The sequence below is a fragment of the Peromyscus leucopus genome, unplaced genomic scaffold (genome assembly GCF_004664715.2).
Source record: "Peromyscus leucopus breed LL Stock unplaced genomic scaffold, UCI_PerLeu_2.1 scaffold_523, whole genome shotgun sequence".
In the NCBI taxonomy this organism is placed as follows: Eukaryota; Metazoa; Chordata; class Mammalia; order Rodentia; family Cricetidae; genus Peromyscus; species Peromyscus leucopus.
The window spans coordinates 493,467-499,466 of NW_023505424.1; the positions used below are offsets into that span (position 1 = coordinate 493,467).

General features: G+C 45.6%; 1 pseudogene; it reads left to right on the forward strand.

Moving 5' to 3' along the window:
- LOC114701368 overlaps positions 1-1,071 on the forward strand; it is a 139,641-nt pseudogene extending 138,570 nt beyond the window's left edge.
- Positions 1,072-6,000: the final 4,929 nt, after the last annotated feature.

The window sequence follows — 6,000 nt, forward strand, 5'->3', positions numbered from 1 at the left end:
TCTCTTCATGCTATCTATATCCTGGTCAAATGATCTTTCTTCCCAGGGACCACGTCTGAATGAACTAGACAAAGAGAAGTCTAGAAAAGGGCTGAACTTAAATGGTAACTTCTTGGTTATTAAGCCAGCAAGGTGATGGTGACTTTCTTGGGTTAAAAAAAAAAAAAAAAAAAAAAACACCCGGGGGGCTGGAGAGATGGCTCAGTAGTTAAGAGCACTGACTGCTCTTCCAGAACACTAGAGTTCAATTCCCAGCACCCACATGGCAGCTCACAACTGTCTGCAATTTAAATTCCAGTGGATCTAACTCCCTCACACAGGTGTACATGCAGGCCAATACCAATGCACATAAAATAAAAATAAATTATTAAAAAAACAACACCCAGGGTTGGGAACTTAGCTCAATGGTAGAAATCCTTGTCCAACACTACATGGATCTAGGTTTGAACACCAGCATGGGAGTGGAGAATATGGTCTCCAAAACATCCATTGAAAAGAGCACCAAGGGAATAGCTTTCTTCTAAAATGTAAAAACACACAGGCACATAAGTCTCTGTAAGAAATGTGTGGACCTTAGAGCGCATCTGGTCTGCTCACTTCAGAGCTAAGAACTCAAGGCAGCCTGTAACCTTGGTTGTCCGATAGAATCCAAGTCCTTTCAGCTGAGCATCCCCCAGACCCTGTCAATGGCTATGCCTTGAAACCTAAAACTCTATTGCTCCAGAAAACCAGGAGAAGTGTCAGCTGACCTTCCACAGGGCTGATCCCAACCATGTTGCTTGTTCCATATAGCTCGACGGGAAAGCTGGGCGGCTGGAGACGCAGGAGCCTTTGCCCACAGGATCAACTGAACGACTGGCGAACATAAACAAGCCTACCGAGGCAGAAGACAAACGCACCAGGCACCCACAGTGAACTCGAGGAGACTCTTCCAGAAGGAAACCAAGACTCACCGGCTCACCGGCATTCCTGATGGCAAAACTCACCTATCCAAATATCCAGACCACCAAAGTAGCCCCTGACCAGCAGCTTTGCTTAGCACCTCGTCCATTCTGAGTGGATGTGCTTTTGTGGGGGAGGAGTGTGTGTGTGTGTGTGTGTTATTTGGAAGGAAATAAAATACACTCTCCTTGTGAACTACTCATTAATTGTTGCGGCAATTAATTGTTGCCCGCGCTACCGCTACCCGTTCACCACGTCGGAGTGAGGGGCTGTGGATTAAAAAATAAGAGACAAGAGACAGTGAGTCATTCAGCACAGCAGAATGCTGTTTATTGAAAGAGGGAGGAAACCTTATATACAGGTTTACAGCACAATGGGAACCCCAGAGGCAGAAGTTCACTACAGAACGGTCTACATTCTTGTATCTAAGCTGTTAATGCCCAATATGCAGGATACACAAACAAGGAACTTCCCTTAAGCATTCAGGAGGGTGGAAACTGGCAGGGAATTAGCATAGGGAGGACATCTGGTCAAGGTTGGCAAGCAGGCAACGGCTTTACTCAATATGGGAGGAGACCAGGCCCTACAATTAATCTCCCCTAAACACGGCTTCATTAGTGTTCAGCATGTGTATAATTTCAGACTTTCTCAGAGGGACAGTAGTCACTTACCGCATGAGGAATTCAGAGAAGCATGAAGTCCGTTCTTGTCTACCATGTGGGTCCCAGTAGTCAAATTTGGGTCATCAGGCTTGGTAGTAAGCATCCACTGAGCCAGCTTGAATGCCCTGTAAACTTTTTTGAGTGACAATTTTTCCACTTCTTTCATCCCTCCACTAGATTGCCAGATCCTATAGATCTTGAATCTTACTCATCTTTTAGCCTTCGCTATTTATATGCTCTTTTCTGATGTTTTAACAACATACTAGATTTTCAGTAACTACTAAGTGGGTAGCATGAAAATGTTAATGGAGAAAACAGTGGGCGGAATTGGATGTATAACTGGTTGGACACAGCACAGTTACGTAGGATTTCAAGATGGCAATAGTGGAGTATCAGTGTCAACACAGGGTCCTCTGAGGGTACAGTCCTGTGCCTCGCCACAGCCACACACTCCTGCAGCCCCCCTCAGTGGCTGACTTTGACCTCACAACTCAGAAGCGCCTGAGTGATGTAGAAGGCTAGGATGTGGGGAGGCTGCTACCATGTGATATCCAGTCATTCTCTAGAAGAGGGGCACCAGTTTGTTGCACAGTTGCCCACATAAGAACTGCATTGCTGAAGCTCAAGCCAAGTGTTCTCTCGAGTTGAACAGCAAAAAAGATGTGTGCAAGGTCAGAGCAGAAGAACCCCGCCGGTCCGCTTTCCCAGGTCTGGAATCCAGTAGCCCAGCTTCTGCCATAAAAACATCCTGAAGGACTCAGCAGGCCAGAGTACAGTTGGAAGGACTCTGGGTCCTGGAGCGGCATGATGTATGTGGAACAGACATGCTCCAAAACACAGCACCCCTCAGCGCAGTGGCTCAAATCAGTGAGGGTCCCCTGTCATTGCTTTGTTGACTTATATGTTGTTGACCATAATATGACAAAAACATTTCTTTTCATTCACCCCGCAGCCAGACACCTGGCCCTCTAGACCAGTGGTTTCAACCTTCCTAATGCCATGACCCTTTAATATGGTTCCTCTTGTTGTGGTGACCTCCAACCATAAAAATATTTCATTGCTACTTCATAACTGCAATTTTGCTACTGTTATGAATTGTAATGTAAAATATCTGATTTCTGATGGTCTTAGGTGACTGTGAAGGGTCCAATGGGGTCACGACCCACAGGTTGAGAAACACTGCTCTAGACTAAGCCAAAGTTGGAACACGCCTGCAAGTCCCTGCATATGACAGCAGTAGGCTTAAGAGCAGCCAGGAGTGATGAGTCAACAGAAGTTAAACACTGCTTCTTAACCTGTGTGTAGCCATTTGCCTCTGCAGGGGGCCACCTAAGGGAGATTGGCACCATGACATCAGCACCGCTCTTCTTATTATAGAAGATTAATAACCTGTGTGTAGCCATATTCAGTTTAGGTAGCAGGAAGTAGCCACCATGACATGAAATTGTATTAAAGGGTTGCGCATTAGGGAGGTTGAGAACCGTTGAATTAAATTAAGCTTGCCTTACCCTAAATTAACCTGATAAGATAATATAGTTTTAAAACCAGTGCTGAACCTAGCTAATTGCAAGTATTCTGCCAGCCACAGACTACAAACTGAGGAAATATGTCCACAGACTACAAACTGAGGAAATATGTCCATTTAAGGGACGATCAGACGCTACGCCCCAGGCTACCTCTCTGTCCCTCAGCAGCGTTTCCTGACTGTGTGGTAGCTCTCTCTGGAACGCCTTCGCCACAAGTACCATCTGCTTCTCAGTCTTCGATCTGCTCAGTTAACCCTGTCGAATGTGTCTAACGTTTTCCTTCCTAAGAGATAGGAGTCAGAAGTGAGCGCTCAAGTGGAATTCCCGGACTGCTAATGACTGAATAGAGCTGCCCGGTCAGGGCCCATTGTACCCTTGGCCTCTCCAGTCACTGGAGGTCAGGGGTGAGTTCTTTCTTGGATCCTGAACTCCACAAACCCGTGTTCTGGACTCTTAGGATTGATTTGAGCAATTTGTAGATTAGACTGGGTCCAGAATGAACTACATCCAATATCTAACTGTTCAGACCTATTAGCAGCCTCGGCTAGGTACATTTTGACAATGGGTTTATCTAATTAGAATCATCTTCTGGGGTTCCAGATGATTTTATGTATAAGAATTATAGACCAGACCTTACATAAATTAAGGAAAATGTCTTGCTCATTTAGAGATTGAATCATGCTAAAAGTATAATGGACCAGGCAGTGGTGGTGCTCCTCTTTAATCCCACACTGGGAAGGCAGACGCAGGATGATCTGAGTTCCAGGACAGCCAGGGTTACATAGAGAGACCCTAGCTGAGAAAGTCAGTCTTGTTTGCCTTTGCTTGGAAAGGTCAACAGTGCACCCCCAAGGCTTCACTGAAGCCACACACACACACACACACACACACACACACACACACACACACACACACACCAGCACTGAACGAGGACTGAGCATCCCGAAAGTTTTCTCTGACCTACACCCAAAAGACAATTAGAAGGCTCTTTTGACTTGGGATGATGTAGATTCTGGGTCTGACATGTTTTCTTAGGAGCCTCACTAGAAATCACTACAAGGCACCACAGTCTTTGTTTTAGGAAGAGAATCACGGCAGCCCTTTAACCAAATGGCACTGACCTCTGACCCTAGTTTTAAACCTGCCATATTATGCTAACCCTGTTAAGCTTACTTGTCCATGAACATAATCATGAGCTTTTATACCGGAGCATGGCGACAACCATGCCGCCTATATTGTATTGTGCAATTAGATCGAGTAGCTAAGGCATGTCTAAATTACTTAAAAGCACCGTCAGCAGCAACCAGATTGGCAGAAGTTTCGTTTACAGTGGCATTGGGAAATAAACTTTATTTGCAAGTCCTCACATTGTATGGAAAGTCCACTAAAATCCAAACAGCTCTTTCCAGTCGGTAGACTAGCAACTCCTGCGACTCCTGCCTCCTAATCACCATCTAAAATGTCGGGTTTTAGTCTGCCTTCATGGTCTTGGTCTGGATGATGGTACAGAACCACACATAATAAAAAAGAACCCAGTCAATCCAGTGACATCCCATAAGCCATTACTCGGCCACCAGTGGTGGGTCTCGGGTCTTGATTATACAATACTGGAAACACAATATGTCTTTTGTTTATTCTGGGTTGTTTGTTTGTTTGTTTGTTTGGTTGGTTGGTTGGTTGGTTGGTTGGTTGGTTTTTCCAGACAGGGTTTCTCTGTGTAGCCCTGGCTGTTCTGGAACTCACTCTATAGACCAGGCTGGCTTCAAACTCAGGGATCTGCCTGCCTCTGCCTCCTGAAGACTGGATTAAAAGTGTATGCCACCACTGCCCGGCTTCAACATATCTTTTATAGATATCTCATGGATAGGTTTTCTGTATTTGGTAGCAATTATGTTGGGGTTTTGTTTTGTTTTCCCTTTCTCAATGCTGGGAATCTAATCCAGAGCATAGCACACGCTAGACAATCACCTTACTACTGAGCCACAGCCCAGCCCACAACTGGATATTTTGCCGGGGTGTGGGTTGGGTATCTTGTGCGCTGAATTAAGTCTATTTGGGTTTTTTTCTCACTAGAAGTGGTTCTGTACCCTTGCAGCATAAAGGGACTATGGGAAAGTGATTTTTCTCCCCGGACTTTGCTCAGGAGCTGTGTGGACTCATAGGCAAACAGTTTTAACCTGTCTCTGATCAAACATTCTCTTTTCTAGCCAGCCGCTGTGAGGGCATGTTGGGTCACAGAGAATGTGAATGGCCTGCCCTGCCTCCACACTGCATCAGATGTTACTCCTCACCCTGCCCTCACATTACTTCCCCTGAAGTGTTTTGTCAGGTATTAAATGGGATACACTGAGAAGTTGATCAGTAATCAGTATTATTGTATGAATATCCTAGAGCATTTATATATATATAAACCTACATAGTCTAGCTATAAAAGGCTGCATGGGCTGGCCTCCTTTTTCCTTAGCATGTTACTGTATTACCGCTGCAGGCAAATGTAACACAGGGGGTGTGTTTATACAGACAGAAAGGCTCTGAGGAAACACAGTTTAAAACTTGAAGGAACTCAGCAGGAATAGAGGCCGAAAGGAAAAGTATCAGCTCAGGACGCCCAAGAGCAAATTCTCAGCACAAAGAAGATTGATTTGCCCCAGAGGGACAGAGGGCAGGGATAAGGGACAAAGACAGGAGCTAGAGGGAGAGGGGGAAGGGGAGGGATCAAAGGAAAGGGTGCCAGGGCATTTGTCTTGGGGTGGGGACAAAGGGCTGCCTCTGGAGAGCGAGGAGACAGGCGTGGCCCAGAGGAACACAGCAGGTTATAAAGTACAAAGGAAAACCCTGCACTAGGATGGGGTGTTTCATTTTAATTGGGC